The 20,032-nt window shown below is 35.0% G+C and overlaps 1 pseudogene; it reads right to left on the bottom strand.

Annotated features, from left to right (window-relative positions):
• Positions 1–4,167: 4,167 nt before the first annotated feature.
• Positions 4,168–5,068, bottom strand: LOC143675585 (olfactory receptor 5M10-like; annotated as a pseudogene).
• Positions 5,069–20,032: the final 14,964 nt, after the last annotated feature.

The following is a 20,032-nucleotide window of genomic DNA, read 5'->3' as shown; positions in this document are numbered from 1 at the left end:
AGCACACTACCTAATTTAACTTGTATGGTCAGTTTAGTTGAATACCATAATTACATGGAATAGGAAGTGAGATTTCATTAGTTTATACAGGTTAGTGTGATGCTGCAACATATCCTAGAGTAATTTGGGCATAGAAACAAAAAGTATTTTCAAAGTTCCCTTGGGGGACTAGGGGAAAATAAGAAAATATTCAGCTTCTCCATTTGCAAAATTTATGATATTCTCACAAGCAGTAGGGGCAACCAAATCAATAGGTTGAGCCTTTGATGTTGGGGTCTGTCCCTAGAAAACTTATTTCTACAAAGGATAGGTTAATCCTACTGAAAATTAGGGCTAAAGAATCACCCCAGAGAACTTCTCATTTTGCTCTGTTGTGGCCTCTCTCTCTAAGCCAATTCAGCAGGTGAACTCACTTCCCTCCTCCCTACATAGGATATGACTCCCAAGGGGCATAAATCTCCTTGGCAATGTAGGACATAACTCCCAGGATGAGCCAAGACTTGGCTTCATGGAAATGAGAAAGCTTTCTTGACCAAAAGAAGGAAGAGAGAAATAAGACAAAATAAAGTCTCAGTTGTTGAAAGATTTCAAACAGAGCTGAGAGGTTATCCTTATTCGTTATATTGATATTCCTTTTAAGTTTATGGTATATTGGTGTGGCTGGAGGGAAGCACCTGAAACTGTTGAGCTGTGTTCCAGTAGCCTTGATTCTTGAAGATGATTGTATAAAGACATAACTTTGGTAATGTGACTGTGTGATTGTGAAAACCTTGTGCCTGATCCTCCTTTTATCCAGGGTATGGACAGATGAGTAAAAATGTATAGATAAAAAAATTAAATAACAGGGTGATAAGGAGTGAAATAAATTGGGTAGGTGGAAATACTAGTGATCAGTGTGAAGGAGTGGTAAGGTGTATGATATGTATGAGCTTTTTTTAAATTTCTTTTTCCAGAATGATATAAATGCTCGAAAAACTGATCATGGCAGTGAATACACAGCTATGTGCTGAGATTGTGAGCCACTGATTGTACACCACGTATGGAACTTATATGTGTGAAGATTTGTCAACAAAAACATTGAAAAAAAGAAACAACCTGAGTAAAAGTGGACAATGAATGTGGACATCCAACTGAAAAAGGAGTAACCTTGAATTAATATAAACACTGTCATTCATAATTTTTAAGATCCAAAACCTTAAAGAAAAAATGAAAATATATTTTATGTTCATCAGATTGACAAACATTTTGAATGTGTGATAACATATTGTGTTGCCCAGGGCGTGGAGAAAGGTAACTCTCATGCACTACTGGTAGGAAATTGATAGAGAAATTTGACAATATGTAGCAAATTTAAAGACACATCTTATGACTCAGAAATTACAGTAAGGTGTAAACCCAAAATGAAACCTTTCAGAAGTATCAATGTAGAAGTTTACAAAGCCTTTTATTGCTAAAAATTCCTATTATCAATGAACTAATAAGAATGTAATTGTTCATCAATAATAGAATGTATAACTATATTGTAACATTTATATAGTGGCATATAATATTGCAGAGAAAATTACTAGCTATATGAATCAGTATGGATAAATCTGTTTAATGGGGCAAAACATGTTATAAAAGTTACTTAAAGTTACTTACTTGATACAAATGTATATTTGAGCCTTTGATGTTGGGGTCTGTCCCTAGAAAACTTATTTCTACAAAGGATAGGTTAATCCTACTGAAAATTAGGGCTAAAGAATCACCCCAGAGAACTTCTCATTTTGCTCTGTTGTGGCCTCTCTCTCTAAGCCAATTCAGCAGGTGAACTCACTTCCCTCCTCCCTACATAGGATATGACTCCCAAGGGGCATAAATCTCCTTGGCAATGTAGGACATAACTCCCAGGATGAGCCAAGACTTGGCTTCATGGAAATGAGAAAGCTTTCTTGACCAAAAGAAGGTCTCACTTATATGTGTGAGAATATCATAAATTTTGCAAATGGAGAAGCTGAATATTTTCTTATTTTCCCCTAGTCCCCCAAGGGAACTTTGAAAATACTTTTTGTTTCTATGCCCAAATTACTCTAGGATATGTTGCAGCATCACACTAACCTGTATAAACTAATGAAATCTCACTTCCTATTCCATGTAATTATGGTATTCAACTAAACTGACCATACAAGTTTAAAGTCTCAGTTGTTGAAAGATTTCAAACAGAGCTGAGAGGTTATCCTTATTCGTTATATTGATATTCCTTTTAAGTTTATGGTATATTGGTGTGGCTGGAGGGAAGCTATGTGCTGAGATTGTGAGCCACTGATTGTACACCACGTATGGAACTTATATGTGTGAAGATTATGAACCAAAAGTTCAAATCCTGCAAAACAATACTGTATAATTCTATGGATACATACTTAACAAATGATATGTCGACTTAATATTAAGAACATTAAATTCATAGTAGAGTTTATTGCAAAAAATGGATAAAGGAATAAAATCAGCCAGGGTGGGCTCAACATTAATGTCTTATAACTTTCAAAAAAAATCTGCAGCAAATGGGTCATTTTGTAGATATTTACTAACAATAGTTTTATATGGTAGTCTTTATATTATTTTCTATGTATTATATGTTGCAAATAGTTCACAATAAAACTTAAGCAATAAAATCATAAAAGGAATTTAATAGTACAGGCAAATATCAACTAGATCATAGATGGGAAGGAACTTAAATTGTCAGAGCAAAGAAATAATCAATATTAAGTGAAATACTGTTTGATAATATTTTAAAAATACTACGTTTTAGCATTTCAAAATATACAATGAAAAATTAAAAGGTAAAATGGAAAAAAGTACTACCATGTATAACAAGAAATTAGTTTGTACTTTCAAGAAAGTGGTCTAAAATGAAAAAGAAAAAAATCTACACACCACAACTTGAAAATATGCAAGGCAAAAAGCCTAAAGTGGAAATTCACAACATAAATCCAAATTAATAATAAAATATGCAAAGGTTATATAATCAAATATTTATGTGTGCTTAAATGGATGCATAGTTAAATAGATAGACAGATAGATAAAACACCAACATGGAATATATTTTTTTAAAGGAAAAGCAGTGATAATGAAAGGGTGGAGAAGAGTATCATATACTGGTGGGGACAGATGTAGGTTAAAAAGAAAATCATCTGGGGTGAGCCACTGTGGCTTCACAGGCACAGTTCTCTCCTGCCATGACAGGGACCCAGGTTCGATTCCTGGTGCCTGCCCATGCAAAATAAACTTTGAAACATCTGAAGACTTTTGCATGTCAAAAACCTTATTATTAGATGGTGGGGATGAAATGAATAATTTCCTAGATTAGAGGAACAACTTGCACTGACTCAAGAATAATTAGAAGACCTCAGCAAACCAATCACAAATGAAGAAATGGAAACAGATTTCAGTGATAAAGTCTACCAATCATTATAAGAAGAGTTGGTACCAATCCCACACAATTCTCCCAGACAGCTGAAGTATAAAGAACATTACCTAACTTATTATATAACACCAACATCACCCTAATACCAAAGACTGATGTTCTATAGAATAAAGAAATTATAGACCAATCTCTTTAAAGAATATAGATACAAAAATCCTCAAAAAAACTTGCACATCAATGCAACTGCACATTAAAAGAATTATACATCATGACCAAGTGCATTTTAATGCAGGAATGTTCCTTAGAGAAATAATCTCAGACATACCCAAAAGACCTTCCTTGGCATATGTTTTCAGTAAAAAAATTAGAACACATCTGCTGTGGTTGGTAGAATTGGAAGTTATTGAACATTTTAAAACATAAGTTGCCCTTGCATGTCCTAATTATCTTTCTTAACTTTGCACAAACATGACAACTAAAGATGGAACCACCTTTTCTGTTTTGGTTATATGGAGCAGTGACTGTACCTTCTGGGTTGTCTTTGAAATTCTATAAGTGTGTGTGTGTGTGTGTGTGTGTGTTTTAATTTACTGAAATGACACTGTAAACCTGCCAAAAAAGTGTGACACACTGTTCCAATTTCTATAAGTGAATTTTAAAAAGGCAAAATTACTCAATGACAGAAAATGATTTGGTAATTTAAGATGCTATCTAATAGGTAGATAAGGAAGGCTTGTTATGAACCTGTATCAAAAATGCCTGCCTTATTTGGCAAAAAATTTATTTGAAATAACTTCCCTTATTGCTCTTTCAACATTTTAGTTCCTCAGGGTATAGATGAAAGGATTTAACATAGGGCTCACAAAGATATAAATAAAAGCAACAATTTTCCCTTGTTGTACTGATGTCTCAGAAGGGGACCTCAAATGCATGCATAACAGAGTTCCATAAAAGATGGTGACAGACATTGGATGGGATCACTCAGCTGAGTGGATGCCCAGGATGGCTGTGAAGAAGAAAATATAAGAGACAAGGATGATAGTGAGAGAACAGGTGAGGTTGAACCTAGCACCAAGAAGCATGGCAGTTTTTTGACACAGGTGTCTGAGCAGGCAAGGACTAATAGAGATGGGTCAGCACAGTAAAAATGGTTGATCTCATTGGGCCCACAGAAGGACAGATGTAGCATCAGGATGGTCTGGACAAGAGCATTTGCAGAGCCATAAATATAGGGTGCAGTGACCAGAAAGAGGCAGGTGCATTTGGACATCTTATTTCCATATAACAAAGGCTTACAGATGGCCATGTAGTGGTCATAAGCCATTACTGACAATATATAATGCTCTGTGATCACCAGGGCAATGAATAAATGGAATTGTGCCAAACAGCCATTGAAGGAAATGTTTTTTCTCTTGGATAAGAGATTAACTAGCATCTGAGGAGTGACAGTAGTGGAATAATAGACATCAACAAAGGACAGGTGACTGAGGAAGAAATACATTGGGGTGTCAAGTTTTGAGTCACTTCTGATTAACAAAATCATGGTCATGTTGCCAATTACTGTGATTAGATCACAAGGAATACCACAGAAAGGACAGGTTGCAAATCAGCTCAATCTGTCAGTCCCAGGAGAATAAACTCAGTCACGGGTGTGTAGTTTTTCATTGTATTTTCTTGGCCTCTAATGCAGTCTAAAGAAAAGGTAATAAAATGTCTTGATATATTGTCATTTATCCATTACCCCCATCTTTCCATCTGATACTCCTTCTTCTTCTGTCAATCATGCAATTATATGTGACATAAAAGAGACTAGCATAGACTAGCAAAAGAGATTAGAGATGTATATTTTAAACATCTAATTTATATAGAGCTCCTTATGTGTAAAGTCAGATTTACCCTTTTTTAGTGGCACCATTTCTGGAATTCTTTATGATGTTTTTACATTTACAATTTCCTCAGACATATGGATGAAAACAGTACTTTTCTTTGAAATTGCAATCCTTTGTTTTATAGTATTCCTCTTGATGGGGTTTCTAAAGTATTAGATACTCAACTGTATTAGTGTCTAACTGAATGGATTTGGGTATAAATGAAACTGATATAAGATGAATATCCTTATAGAACTGGGATCTCCTTTCTTGCCTTCTGAACATCTTCAAGGTGTTCCCTCACCTTACAATGTGCATCCATCTTCCCCTGTCTATTTTACTTTGGTTTTCTCTCTTATCAACAAATCATACTTAATTTTTAGGATGCTACCTTGAATATCCTCAGTTTTTTTTTTTTTTTTTTTTTTTAAGAGGGAGGAAAGGAAGGAAAGACAGAGAAAGAAAGAAGGATGGAAGGAAGGAAGTGAGGAAGAAAGGGAAACATTTTTAAACATTTTCTTGTTTTATTATATTTTGTTTGTTTGTTTGTTTTTTACATGGGCTGGGGCCGGGAATCGAACCGGGGTCCTCCGGCACGGCAGGCAAGCACTCTTGCCCGCTGAGCCACCGCGGCCCGCCTATCCTCAGTTTTGAATTATTTTGTGTGTGTGCCTGATGGACAAAAATTGGTACTAGGGGATGAAACTTAATCTTTTTCCTTTCATGTATAAAGCACAGTACATATAAGTCTATAAACAAATACACATATATATGGCATATTTCTCTATGTATATATCACTATATATACATCTATAAATATATCTACATATTTAGAGATAGATATAATTTTCATGTGGGGAGAGGTAGTGATTATGGAAAAAATAATGTACAAAAAGAATCACTTTTAGAGCTAGAATTGAAAAAAGGTTTGGGAAATATTGCCCCAGATCATAATGACTTGTAACTCTGCCTCAGCTTGCCTTCTTGTACATAAATAAAAAGATTATAAAATGAATTCAATTTAAGTTACTTAGCATGTGTCCAAATGTCACAGACAAATAACAATGATATTAGCCAAATAATTGAGATGGTACTTAAGATATCCTGAAGTGCATCTCCCAAAATTTAGCCAGGATGAAAGTAAGCAGAGAGATCATCATGAAAAATCTAGGGCCTCCTTCAGTGGCACATATTATGCTCACTTTTAAGAATACATTCAGTGGTAAGTTTGGAAACAAGTCACTTTGTAAGGTGCATTGTAAATTCATCACCCAAATTTTATTATCCATTGAATTAACCCATTCTGTTCATGAGGTCTTTGGACTTATTGACTAAAATAATATGATGAAAGGCATATTAAATAAGCAAATAGATTCATACATATTTTGCATTTTATTTTGCAAGCTCATAAGTACAAACTGAATTTTATCATCAATATTGTCAAATAAACAAACAGATATTTGGTGACAGAATGAAGGCATAGAAAATGTATTTGACTTCAGTTCACAGTTCCTCTTCCTTAATACTGTCTACATTTTATGACTTATATAAAGTGCCACCATGACTAATCACTTAGACTAACATGACCCAAAGACAGGCAGGTGTCCTGGGTATTTTTTTTTTTGCATGGCAGGCACTAGGAATCAAAGCTGGGTTTCCAGCATGGCAGGCAAGAAATTTTCCACTGAGCCACCCTTGATCCACCCTGTCCTGTGTATTTTTAATGTCTCTATTTATTGAAGTACTAATCAAGAGTTAAAATAATTACTATCCCCATTTATTCATTCTTGATTGTGAGAAAGTTAGGCAAGTGAACTTTCAGGTAATTTAACTGAGCACTTTATGATAACAACCTTCATTTAAAGGAGCAGAACACAGCATCCTTTTTGGTTTTATCAGGAAAACTTTAGAGAAAAGCATTTGTAGGTGGACATAAGTGGCTCTGTGTTGTCCCAGACTTTGTCCTCCAAACTTTCACCTTCACCTTGGGTTCTCTTAGTAGGTGCTCACTGCTCCTACTTAACTCAGTCCCACAACAAGTTATAAGAGTATTCTTCAGCTCTAACAAGGGGTGGTGTTTCCTTTCCATGAAGTCATGGCTCAAGTTGAAGGAAAAAAATTGGAGAAGTCACCTTCCTGAAATAAATTTTAGTTAACTTTAGTCAGACAGATAGTTAATTCAAAAGTGGCCAATTCATCATGAAGTGGTTATAGCACATTACACCTTATTATGCTGATAATTAAAAAGAAAAACCTTGATAATTTTGAGGAATCAGAAAGATTATTGAATTCCATTCCCTTATTTTTGGTAATGAATCAATATGGAATGAGAATGTGTAATTATTGAGAGTCACCAGAATGTAATGGTTACTGGGAAATATTCTGGGGCTAGAATTCCTAGGTAGAAATTCCAGCTCCTCTAGCTTCTAGCTTTGGCCTTTGAACACATTATTAATCTCTTTTGCTCAGTTTCTTCATCCATTAAATGTAGTGAAAAATATCAATTCCTTCCATGCAAGTGAGCTAATTTCAGTAAAACATTGTCCATAAAATGCCATATGGTAAGCCTTAATAAGTTGTAGCTACTATTGTTATTTAGTGAGAGTCAGGTCTAGCATTGGATAAGGTTCATCATCAAAATGCAAGCGCCTTGTGGCCAAGGATTCTGTCTAATCTCCAGCTGCAGCCTCAGCACTGCTTTCCCAATTATAGGTGATAAGTAGTTATGGATGGAATGAATTTTCTCTTTGTTCTAGTTCCCTTTCCATTATGTAACGTCACTACTGTGCATTTGATTAAATAACTGTGCTCTGAGAATAGAGCATAATTAGCTTCTTATTTTACAGAGGCATGTAGCAACTCATCAGAATATAGATTTCAGGCATTGGTTTCACAGATACTCATCAAAGATTTATTTGTAGATTCTAAAATCTAAAATATGTTCAATCATACCTGAGAAAAGAGAATGATTTCCAGAGAACTCATGGGCATGAAGAACCTGAAGTATTTATATCCAAATCATCACATAGGGACCAAATCCCTATGGTTCAATTATTTCTAGAAAGAAGTCATTTTTGTTATGAACACCCACTACCTTTTATTATTCTGAGAATTCCAACCTCATTGAAGACATGATTTTTACCCATTCTCTTCATCATCAGAGAATTAAATCTCCTAAGTTTGGTGATGCAATAGGAATCATTAATTATTTTAATTTACACATTGACATTTTGATATTTCTGGTTTGGGAATCATTAAGGATTTTGGTTTAAAACATTTAAGAAAGAATAGTGTACGGTATAAGGAGAAAGTTTTGGATTCTGAAAAGCCATTGGAAAATCAATTAATTTTTGGTAAACTTGGGTGAGCTATTATTGAGTCTGAACCTTTTATCATACCCTTCTTCAATGCAATTGAGAGATATTCACAGACCACATAATCCATCCAAAGTGTATGATCAATGGCTCACAGTATCATCATATAGCTGGGCATTCATCACACTATAAATATCAGGCAATAATCATTATTCCAAAGATAAGTAAATAAAGTAAAATAAAAATGAAGATGCAGAACATCCTATAACTCTTATTCCACTATTACTTATTTATTTTTTGTGTCTTTATTTTATTACTCGTCTGCTCATATACTGGATAAAGGGAGTGTTGGTCACAAGGTTTTCACAATCACATGGTCATATAATCAAAGCTATATAGTTACCAAATCATCATCAAGAATCATGTCTACTGAATTACATGAGAATAGTTTCAGATATTTCCTTCCAGCTATTCTAATATACTAGAAATTAAAAAGGAACATCTGTACAGTGGATAAGAATGACCTCCAAAGTGATCTATCACTCTATTTGCAATCTCTTCACCACTCAAGCTTTATTTTATTCCACATTTGTTCCCTATTTTTGGTCAAGAAGGCATTCTAAATCCTATAATGTCGGGACCTGGCCTATCCCTCGGACTCACGTCCCACATTGTCAGGGAAACTTATACCACTGAGAGTTATGTCCCACATGAAGGGAAGTTAGTGAGTTTATTTGCAAAGTTCACTTAAAGAGAGAGGCCACATTTACACAACAGAAGAGGTTCTCTGGAGGCAACATTTAGGCTTATATATAGTAGGCCTAGTTTCTCCTTGGCAGGGGTAAGTTTCATAAGCACAGGTCCCAAGATTGAGGGCTTGTCTTAAAATATTGTGAATCCCTAATGCTTGTGAGAATATTCCAGAAGTGGGGAAGTTAAATATTTCCACATTTTCCCCCAGTTCCTCAAGAGGACTTTGCAATTACTTTTTTTATTTTCCGCCCAATATACTCTGGGATGTATCAGAGTACTACATAAAACTATACAGAATGACAATAGTTCATTTCTTATTCTAGGGTCCATTTAAATATGTTATTTAAATCAAATGATCATAGAGCTTTTATTAGATAGTGTGTTACAGAAAATAGAAATTTTGCACCAAATAAACATCTCTTCCTTTGGTCTCACTCAGAAGTTGAAGTTTGTAAATACAGTCAATAGCATACTTTATCCTTTAGTCTGGTTTACCCTAGTCCTAAACAGATCAGTTTCATTCATGTAATTAATTGAAGTCTGCTCATTTTTTTAAGTTTTTTAAACATTTGCTGGATGGGGTAATGCTAAGTTTCACAGCTGAAGAACTCTATCTCTGAATCTCAAGTGTCACACAGGTACTGAAAGATCCAGGGAATTACCAGATTATACACAAAGACCTCAGCATCTCAGACTTTAGAAATAACAGTTAAAACTCAGAAATACATGTGACTGCTACAAAAGCTTATAATCTAGGAACTTTACAAGGAGGTTTAATGAACATTCTGAGCTCCTTATTCATCAATTACCCAATCTCTGCCCACATTCTATCCCCTGATAACTTACACTGTCAAATTCAGTTCTCAGTGTTTGCTCATTAGACTTAGTTTATATTAGTGAGGCTTTACCATATTTGTCCTTTCATTTCTGGCTTATTTCACTCAACACAATGTCTTCAAGGTTCATTCACCTATTTGTATGTCTCACAAGTTCATTACTTTGTGCAGCCACTCAGAAAATATAGGTTATGTGCTACAGAAAATTAAGGATCTGAACAAAATAAAACTTTCTTCATTGATATATATATATGCTACGGTTTTCATTTCCATTCGTCTATCAATGTATGCTTAGACCACCTCCATCCATTACAGATCATGAATAATGCTGACATAAAGACCAGTGTGCTAATGTCTATTCATTTCCCTGATCTAGTTCTTCCATGTATATACTAAATAATGGGATTATACGATCAAATGGTGGTCCTATATTTAGCCTTCTGTGGAACCAATACACTGCCCTTAAGACAGGCAGTACCATTCTACTTCCCTACCAGCAGTAAATAGATATCTATCTGTCTTCACATCTTCTCCAGCACTTACATGTTTCTGTTTATTTTTAAGCAGCTTTTTTCATACACCATGCAATCCATCCTATGTGAATAATCAATGACCCCTAGTATAATCACATACTTATGAATTCACCACGAAAGTCTATATGAGAACATTCCCATTTCTTCCACAAAGAAAGAAAAGATAAAAATAAAGGAAAAAACAACATAGATGCCATATCCCTCCCTTATATTCCTCTCTTAGTAACATTTACCTTTTGTATATTGTCTTTGTTACAATTAATGGAAAATATTATGCTAACTGTTAACCATAGTTTCTAGTTTGTATTGATTGCATTTTTCCATATGCTATCTCATTTGCAAACTCTTGAAATGACTTTCATTTATTAACCCTCATGTAAAACATTCTTATTGTGTATACTTAAACACCATCATTGTCCACTCAAGATTTTGCTAATCATACAGTTTCAAGTCTTATCCTCTCTTCCATTCTGGTGTCATACATGCCCCTAGACTTCCTCTTTCAATGATATACTCAGCTTTGTCATTATACTTGAAGTGTTGTGCAATTGGATAATATCTTGCTATCCATTTCTGGATCTTTTCAATGAATCCTGTTGAACAATCCGTACTCCCTCAGCATTGAATACCCCTAGTTGCTACGCTCTTTTTCTCTACTGATAACCTGTTTTCTTAGCTTTAACTCATTGAAATTAATTTATTCATATTAGTGATACCATAAAGTATTTGTCCTTTCATTTCTTGTTAATTTTGTTCAACATAATGTCCTCAAGGTTCCGTCATGTTGTTGCATGTGTCATGACTGTTTTTGTCTTACAGCTGTGTATTATACCATCATACCTAATACCACAGGTTCTTTATCCACTCATCTGTTGATGGACATTTGGGCTATTTCCATCTCTTGGCAATTGTGAATAATGTTGCTATAAACATCAGTGTATAAATGTATATTCATGCCCCTGCCTTCAATTCCTCTGAATATATACCTAGAAAAGGGATTGCTGTATCATACAGCAATTCTATACTTTGCTTCCTGTGGAAATGCCCAACTGTCTTCTAGAGAATTTGCACCTTTCTATATTGCCACCATCAGTGAGAAAGTATACCTCTTTCTCCATATTGTCTCCAGCACTTGTAGTTTACTTTTTTTTCTGAAAATCGCCATTCTAGTAGGTGTCCGATATCTCACTCTGGTTTTGGTTTGTATTCCCTAATAGCTACTGAAGTTGAGCATCTTTTCATATATATTTGGGCCATTTTTATTTCCTCTTTGGAAAAGTTGTTTGTCCAATTCTTTTGCTCTTAAAAAAAAATAAACCTCGGTTGTATGTCTTTTTTGTTGTTGAGTTGTAAAGTCTCTATAATTTCTGGGTATTAAACACTTATTTGATACATACTTTCCAAATATTGTCTCCATTTCATTAACTGCCTTTTAAATTCAAAGAAAACCCTTTGATCTGCAAAAGTGTTCAATTTAGAAGGGATCCCATTTATCTATCTCTTCTTTCATTGTTCATGCTTTGGGTGTAAGGTCTAGGAAATTAACTGTTATCACAAGATCTCTAATGTATTTCCTTACATTTTCTTTTTAAAGTTTATTGTCATAGTTCTAATGTTTATGTCTTTGATCCATTTTGAGATAATTTTTGCATAAAGTATAAGATTGGGATCCTCTTTCATTCTTTTGGATATGGATATACAGTTCTACATGAATTATTTCTTAAAGAGGCTGCTTTCTTCCAGTTGAGTTAACCTGATGGCCTTATCAAAGATAATTGGTCTGTACAGGAAAGGGTCTATTTCTGAACACTCAGTTCAATTCTGTTGCTCAGTATATCTATCTTTATGACATTGCCATGCTGTTTTGAGCAATGTAGTTCTGTAATAGGCTTTAAAGTCAGTTAGTTTGAGACCTCCCACTTCATTTTTCTTTCTCAGCATAATTTTAGCTAGTCAGGGCCCTGCTCTTACAAACACATTTGACTTTTGGTTTTTCTATTTCTACAAAGTAAGTTGTTGGGTTTTTAATTGGTATTGCATTGAATTGATAAATCAGTTTAGGTAGTATTGATGTTTTAACTATATTTGGTCTTCTGATCAATGAACACAGTATATTCTTCCATTTATTTTGGTGTTTCTTGATCTCTTGTTTTTCAATACAAAAAATTTGCATATTTAAAAAAATATGTAGCATTTGTACCTGATTTTCTTCTATTTGCTATCTCTTAGACACTGATACTTTATTTCTATTACAACTCTTTTTATCATAAGAATTGACTTTTTTCCTTTTTGTAAGAAATAACATGTATACTAAAAAAGCAATCCATTTCAAAGCACAACACACTGATTAGCTGGAGATTGGATTTCATAGTTTGGTAAGAGTTACAATTCCAAAATTTTATGCATTTACTTCTAGCTGCTCTAAGATACTGGAAACCAAAAGAAATAATGTGATTCAACAATCATATTGATTTGTTAAACCCTACCTTCTCTGTATAACTGCAACACCCCATTGAACTTTCTCCCAGTCTTTAGGGGTATTTGGGCTACACACATTCTAACTTTTTCATGTTGGAAAAGGCTGTTGAGAACATAGGATAGGGAGATGGAATTAGTTGAGGTTCTGGAGAGGCTAACTCCTCTGAATTTTAGGACTTATTTGGTCCAGGGACCCATCTGGAGGTTGTAGGTTTCTGGAAAGTTATCCTACTGCATAGAATATTTGGGGAATCTTATATATTGTACTAGGTGTTCTTTAGGATTGGCTGAAATGGTTTTAATTGGGATTTGGCAGGCAATGATAGGCAGCAATGTCTAACTGAAGCTTGCATTAGAGTGACCTCCAGAGTAGTGTCTTGACACTATTTGAACTCTCTGAGCCACCAATACCTTATTTTTGCACTTCTTTTCCCCATTTTTCTCAGAATGGCATTATTGACCCCATGATTCCAGGGCAAGTCTCATCCCTGGGGGTCATCTTGTATGTTGCAAGGGAAACTTACTCCCCTGGATATCATGTCTTATGTAGGGGATAAGGCAATGATTTCACTGGCAGAGTTGGGCTTGAAAGAGGGAGGTCATATCTGAGCAACAAAAGAGGTCCTCTGAAAGTAATTCTTAGGCACACCTATAGGTAGTGCCTTTATGCACTACATGCATAAAGCTTCACAGTAGCTAGATTTAAGATCAAGGACATGATCTATTGATTTTGGTGTCCCAATGTTTGATACAGTATCAGGCTTTTCCAAGTTGCAAAATTTAATAGTCTATATTTTTTCTCCCATCCCTCAAGAGATTTGGCCAATACTTTGTCATTATCTGCTGAATATCCTCTGGGATGAATCCAGGCATTACATTAAGCTATTGAGGATTAACAGCCTCATTCTGATTCTATGTTTGTATTGTTTAAATGATCTATCCACATAGGTTGAGCTAGATTATATGTTACAGAAAATTTAGGTTCTGGACAAAATAATCTTTCTTCCTATGGTGTCAAAGAGTAGATGAGGTACTAAAATATAGACAATGTCTTCCTTACACCTGTATTCTGAATTACCTCAATTCCAACCTGTTTGGCTTTATTCTTATCTCTTAATACCAGGTTATAGATATAAGAAACAGTCTCTCAAAATCCAAAAGTAATAATTACCACTCCAGACTAAATTTGACTTTTATAAGAGCTTACAATCTAGTTCCCTACTTATGTATAAGCATTTTCTAAATAAGACCATACAATATTTGCTCTTTTTAAATGGTTTACTTTGCTTCACCAAATGTCCCACAGGTTCATTCACAATGTTGCATGCCTCATAACTTTCATTCCTTCTTGTAGCAACACAATATTCAATCACATGCATACACCATTATTTGCCAATCTCCTTCTCAGTCAGTGCATACTTCAGCCACCTCAATTCATTAGGCATCATGTATAATGTCCAAAGTCAAAATCCCATCAATACTCTCAATTTTAGATAATTTTATTGTTTCCATGAGAAAGATAAGCAAATAGAAAAACTAAATCTCCCCCTAAATCTTGTCCCTCCCCCCATTATTTATGCCTGGTGTCTAGTGTTGCTGTTGTATTGTAAATGTTTTCCTGTTAAATGTAGACCATAGCATACATTAGCAGTTTTCCCCTGTACCCTGAACTTAAACATTCTTTGTACAAGAATCGTACATCTGCAGTAATTCATGCAATAACATTTAACTTTGTAGTGTTAATTGGTAGAGCACATAAGTCTATACAACCCCATTAAACCATATTCACCTTCAATATGGTAATATTACTTATAAACCCACTTGTGAACTACCTCAACTTCTATTTCATTTGATTTCAACCTCATTAGCTAACCATTCACCCATCTCCAGCTTCCATGTATCTCTAGTACCCTATATTTTGTAATATAAGTCTCTGACTTTACCATTACCATGGTCATAAAAGTGGAATCATATGGTATCTATTCTTTTGTGCTGGCTTATTTAACCCAACATTATGTCCTGAAGGCTCATCTGTCTTATCATGTGCTTCAGGACATCATTTCATCTTACTGCTTCATAATATTCCATCACATGTGTATACCACATTTTGTTAATCCATTATTCTGTTGATGGGCACTTGGAATATTTTCATCTCTTGGTGATTTTGAATAATGCTGTTATCAACGTCAGTGTGTAAATGACTGTTTGTGCACTGCTTTCAGCCCTTCTGGGTATACTGAGTAGTGGTTTTGCTGGGTCATAGGACAATTCAATATTTAGTTTCCTAAATATTCATATCCAAATGGTCATCCATAACAGATGCACCATTCCACATTCCTAACAACAGTGTAGAAAAGTCCAAATTTGTCCATATCTTCTCAAAAATTCATAGCTTTTTCTTTAACAGCAGCCATTCTTTAGGTGTGAAGTGGTATCTCATTGTAGTCTTGATCTGCATTTTCCTTATAGCTAATGAAAATGAGCATCTTTTCATGTCCTTTTTAACCATCTTTATTTGGTCTTCAGAAAAATGTCTGTTCATATCGCTATCCCATTTTATAATTAGGTCTTTTGTTCTTTTGCTGTTGAGCTGTATGTTTTTTTCTTAATGTATAGAGGATATCAAACATTTATCTGATGTGCGATTTCCAAATATTTTCTCCTATTGAGTTTTCTCCCTCTTCTCCTTTTTGACAACGTCTTTTGAAGTACAAAAATGTTTAATTTTGAAGAGTTCCCATTTATCTATTTTTTCTTTTGTTGCTTGTTCTTTGGGTGTAAAGTTTAGGAAGATATCTATCTTTAGACCTATTGCTATGTCTTGAAGATATTCCTTGCATTTTATTTTAGGAGCTTTATGGTAATGATTTGTATATTTAAGTGTTTGATCCTCTTTGAGTTAATTTTTGTGTAAGGTATAAGGTAAGGGCCTTCTTTCATTCCTTTGGCTATTGATGTTCAGTTCTTCCATGCCCATTTATTGAAAAGACCCACTGTCACTATTGGTATTAAACACTGTGCTGGGAAGTTCTAACTAGAGAAGTTAGGCAAGAAAAAGAAATAAAAGTCATCCACAATGGAAAGAAGGAAGAAAAATTTTCTCTGTTTCCAAATGACATGATCCTATATGTAGAAAATCCCCAAAAGTCTACAGCAATGCTACTAGAGCTAATTAATGACCACAGCAAGTTGACAGTACACAAGATCAACATGCAAAAATCACTAGGGCAAATGAAGAAACAAAATCCATTTACAACACCCAGGAAAATATTTTAAAACTTTTTTATAATTTTTTAAAATTATAAAAAAAATTCAGTGGGTTTGGGGGCCTTGTCAAAGATCAGCTGACCATAGATTTGGTGGCATATTTCTGTGCTCTTAATTTGCTTCCTTTGGTCAGTACTTCCATCTTTGTGCCAGTACCATGCTGTTTTGACCTCTGTGGCTTAAGAATAAGTTTTAAAATCATGAACAGTTAATCCTCCTCCTTAATTCTTTTTTTAGGATTTTTTTTAGCTAGTTCAGGTTTCTTTCTCTTCCAGATGAATTTGGTAACTAACTTTTCTAAGTCTTCAATCTAAGTTGTTGGAATTTTGAATGATACTGTTTTAAATCTGCACATCACTTTGGGCAAAATTGACATTTTATTTACATTTAATCTTCCTATCCATGACAAGGGAAAATCTTTCCAACTATTTAGATCTTCTTTGAATTCTTTTAGCAATGCTATATAGCTCTCTGTGTACAAGTCCTTTACTTCCCTAGTTAAATTCAATCCTAGCTACTTGATTCTTTTAATTGTTATTTTGAATGGAATTTGTCCTTAATTGACTCCTCAATTAAATCATTGCTGATGTATCAAAACATTACTGATTTCTGCACATTAATTTTGTATCCTGCCACCTTGCTGAATTTGTTTATTAACTCAAGTAACTTTTTGTAGATATCTGAGGATTCTCTAAGTATAGAGTCATGTCATCTGAAAATAATGAAAGTCTTACTACTTCCTTTCTAATTTGGATGACTTTTATTTCTTTTTCCTACCTGATTGCACTAACTAAACCTTCTAGAACAACTTTGTATAATAATGGTAATAGAGGGCATCCCTATTTTATTTTCGATCTTAGGGGGGAAAGCTTTCAGTCTCTTTCCATTGGCTACAATGTTGATTATAGGTTTTTAATATATGCCCTTTATCATATTGAGGAAGTTACCTTTGATTTATACATTTTGAATTGTTTGTATAAGAAATGGAAGTTGAATTTTGTTGAGTCCTTTTTCAGTATCAGTTAAGATGAACCTGTGATTTTTCCCTTTTGATTTATTAATGTGCTGTATTACAGGGATTTTCTTGTGTTGAACCATCCTTGCATTCCTTGTATAAAACCCATTTGGTCCTGGTGTCATTCTTGATATCTCCATTCATAACTTGGTACAGCTAACTATGAATGACTATCCCATTCCATTTAGCACCTTAGAAAATCGGGCCAGGAAGTCAACATCTTCTTCTTGGTCAGTGCTGAAAAACCCAACAGATTCTAATACTTGACACAAAGATTTTACTAGTTTCATTTTATCAACAGGATCCATGCATTTATTTACAATTTCAAATAAACAGTCACATGCTTCTTCCCATAGAACTTCTATTGACATATTACCTAGTAGCATATTTATAAACCTAACATTAGCTATAAGGGGTAAGTCTATCCAGGAGATATAATCCCCAACTATGTCAAGGTACTGAAATGTCACATTTGAATTAGTATATTGATAATTTTGTAAGATTTGTCATCATAATTCCATCAGATTTGTAATGCACTGCTGCCTCATGGTATCTTTTATTATTGGATTATTCCTATGAGCCTCCTCTGAAATATGCACCACATCACAATCCACCAACACTAGGTCAATAGCCATGAGGATTCAGAGGTACAGATCGATACCCACTGGATTAGATCCACTACTGACAGGATGTCAAGGAAAACCAGCAAAACTTGGAACATTTGGTTGGAGATACTGTTACAAAGAGCAAGGCGAAGACCTGAGCTGTTTTATTTCATATAACAGTCTTTTCTGGTAGGAAATCCAGGATCTGAGCTTGAAGCAAAAATATAAGTGTCTACTTAATTAACTGTCATTGAATAGTAGTTAGTTCTGGGATTTGTATTTAACTTGATGTTGTAGTATGTGATCAATGCTATATGTCCTCTGGGGTAGAGGTTCTGCAAATACCTGCCAGACACTTAGGAAATTTTTAACTGCTCAAAACAGGCCAGAGCCCTTTGTCTAAAGTCTGAATCAGCATTTGGATTTAGCACTAAAGAGCCCATTCATCCATCCCAGCTGCTATACTAGGAGTTTTCTGGTTACAATTGACATGCTCTCTGATCCTACAGAGGAATCCACAAATATCTTCCCTATCACTCCATTCTACCTCCCTACTTGCCCTCCCCAGGTTTGGTCAGCAGAGTGGAGCAATGCTACATGCAAAGAGTGGGCAGTGTGGCTCTTGTCTTTGTTGTCATCCTTTGCTACCAACATAGCACTAATTCCCATGATCAAGCTGATCCAGGCCATGGGTCTATCATGCTCTGCATCCATTGGTGCCTTGTCTTGCTTAGTACAAGGTAGGAAGGTGAGCCAGAGGGCTGGTGGGTTTGACACTCCAGAAAAGGGAAGACCTGAAGGGCTTAAGCTGCACAGCTGAGTCAGTGAGAAGTGAGCTCCCCTTTATCATATTGAGGTAATTTCCCTCTTTTCCTATCCTTTGAAGTGTTCTTATCAAAAATAGATCTTAAATTTTATCAAATGCTCATCTGCATCAATTGTTGGGGTAATGTTGTTTTTCCACTTTTATTTATTGCTGTGGTATATTACGTTATTAGATTTTGTCGTGATAAACCAAACTTGCATACATGGAATAAAACTTGGTCATGGTTTATAATTCTTTTAATATGCTGTTATTTGAAGTATTTTGCTGAGGATTTTTATATTTATATTCATTAAAATGATTGGTCTGTAATTTTCTTTTCTTGCAGTATCTTTGTCTGGCTTTTTTATTAGGGTTATGTCGACTTCACAGAATGAGTTTGGGTAGTTTTCTCTCTTCAAATTTTTAAAGAGTTTGAGCAGGATTGGTTTTAATTCCTTCTTGAATGCTTGGTAGATGTGCTGGTTTGAAATTGTTATATATACAGAAAAGCTGTGTTATTTTAATCCAATCTTGTGGCAGCAGACCTAGTGTTGGGTCGGACCTTTTGGTTAGATCTGTTCCATGGAGATACGACCCCGCCCATTTAAGGTGGGTCTTAATCTGCTTGCTGGAGTCCTTTGAGAAAGACACATTTTGGAGAGCGCTCAGTCAAAAACACCTTGGGACATGCTAAACAAGGACCCACAGAAACTGAAAGAGCCATAATCTGGAGAGAGCCAAGAGAAGGTAGAGGTGAAATCCAACTTTTGCCCTAGAGAATTTAAGGAAGATTCATAGGGGAGAGGGAGAAAGCCACTGGAATCAGAAGATTAAAGCAATGAAAACAGGAGCAAGAACCAGCAGATGCTGGCCACATGCTGAGAGAGCTTTACAAGATGCCAGCAGCCTTTCTTCAGAGTACAGGTATCAAACAGTTGATGCCTAAAATTGGACATTGTCATGGCTTTAGAACTGTGGATTTCTAATCTAATATATGCTCCCTTGTAAAAGCCAATCCTAGTCTGGTATATTGCATTCCAGCAACATTAGCAAACTGAAACAGCAGAATTTATATGTGAAACCATCTGGTCCTGGTCTTTTCTTTTGGGGGGGGTTGATGACTGACTCAGTACATTGTGATTGATCTGTTGATGT

Source organism: Tamandua tetradactyla, chromosome 3 (genome assembly GCF_023851605.1).
Source record: "Tamandua tetradactyla isolate mTamTet1 chromosome 3, mTamTet1.pri, whole genome shotgun sequence".
NCBI classification, from domain to species: Eukaryota; Metazoa; Chordata; class Mammalia; order Pilosa; family Myrmecophagidae; genus Tamandua; species Tamandua tetradactyla.
The sequence above is the reverse complement of the archived record's forward strand: the minus strand, read 5'-3'. Positions and strand labels throughout refer to the sequence as shown.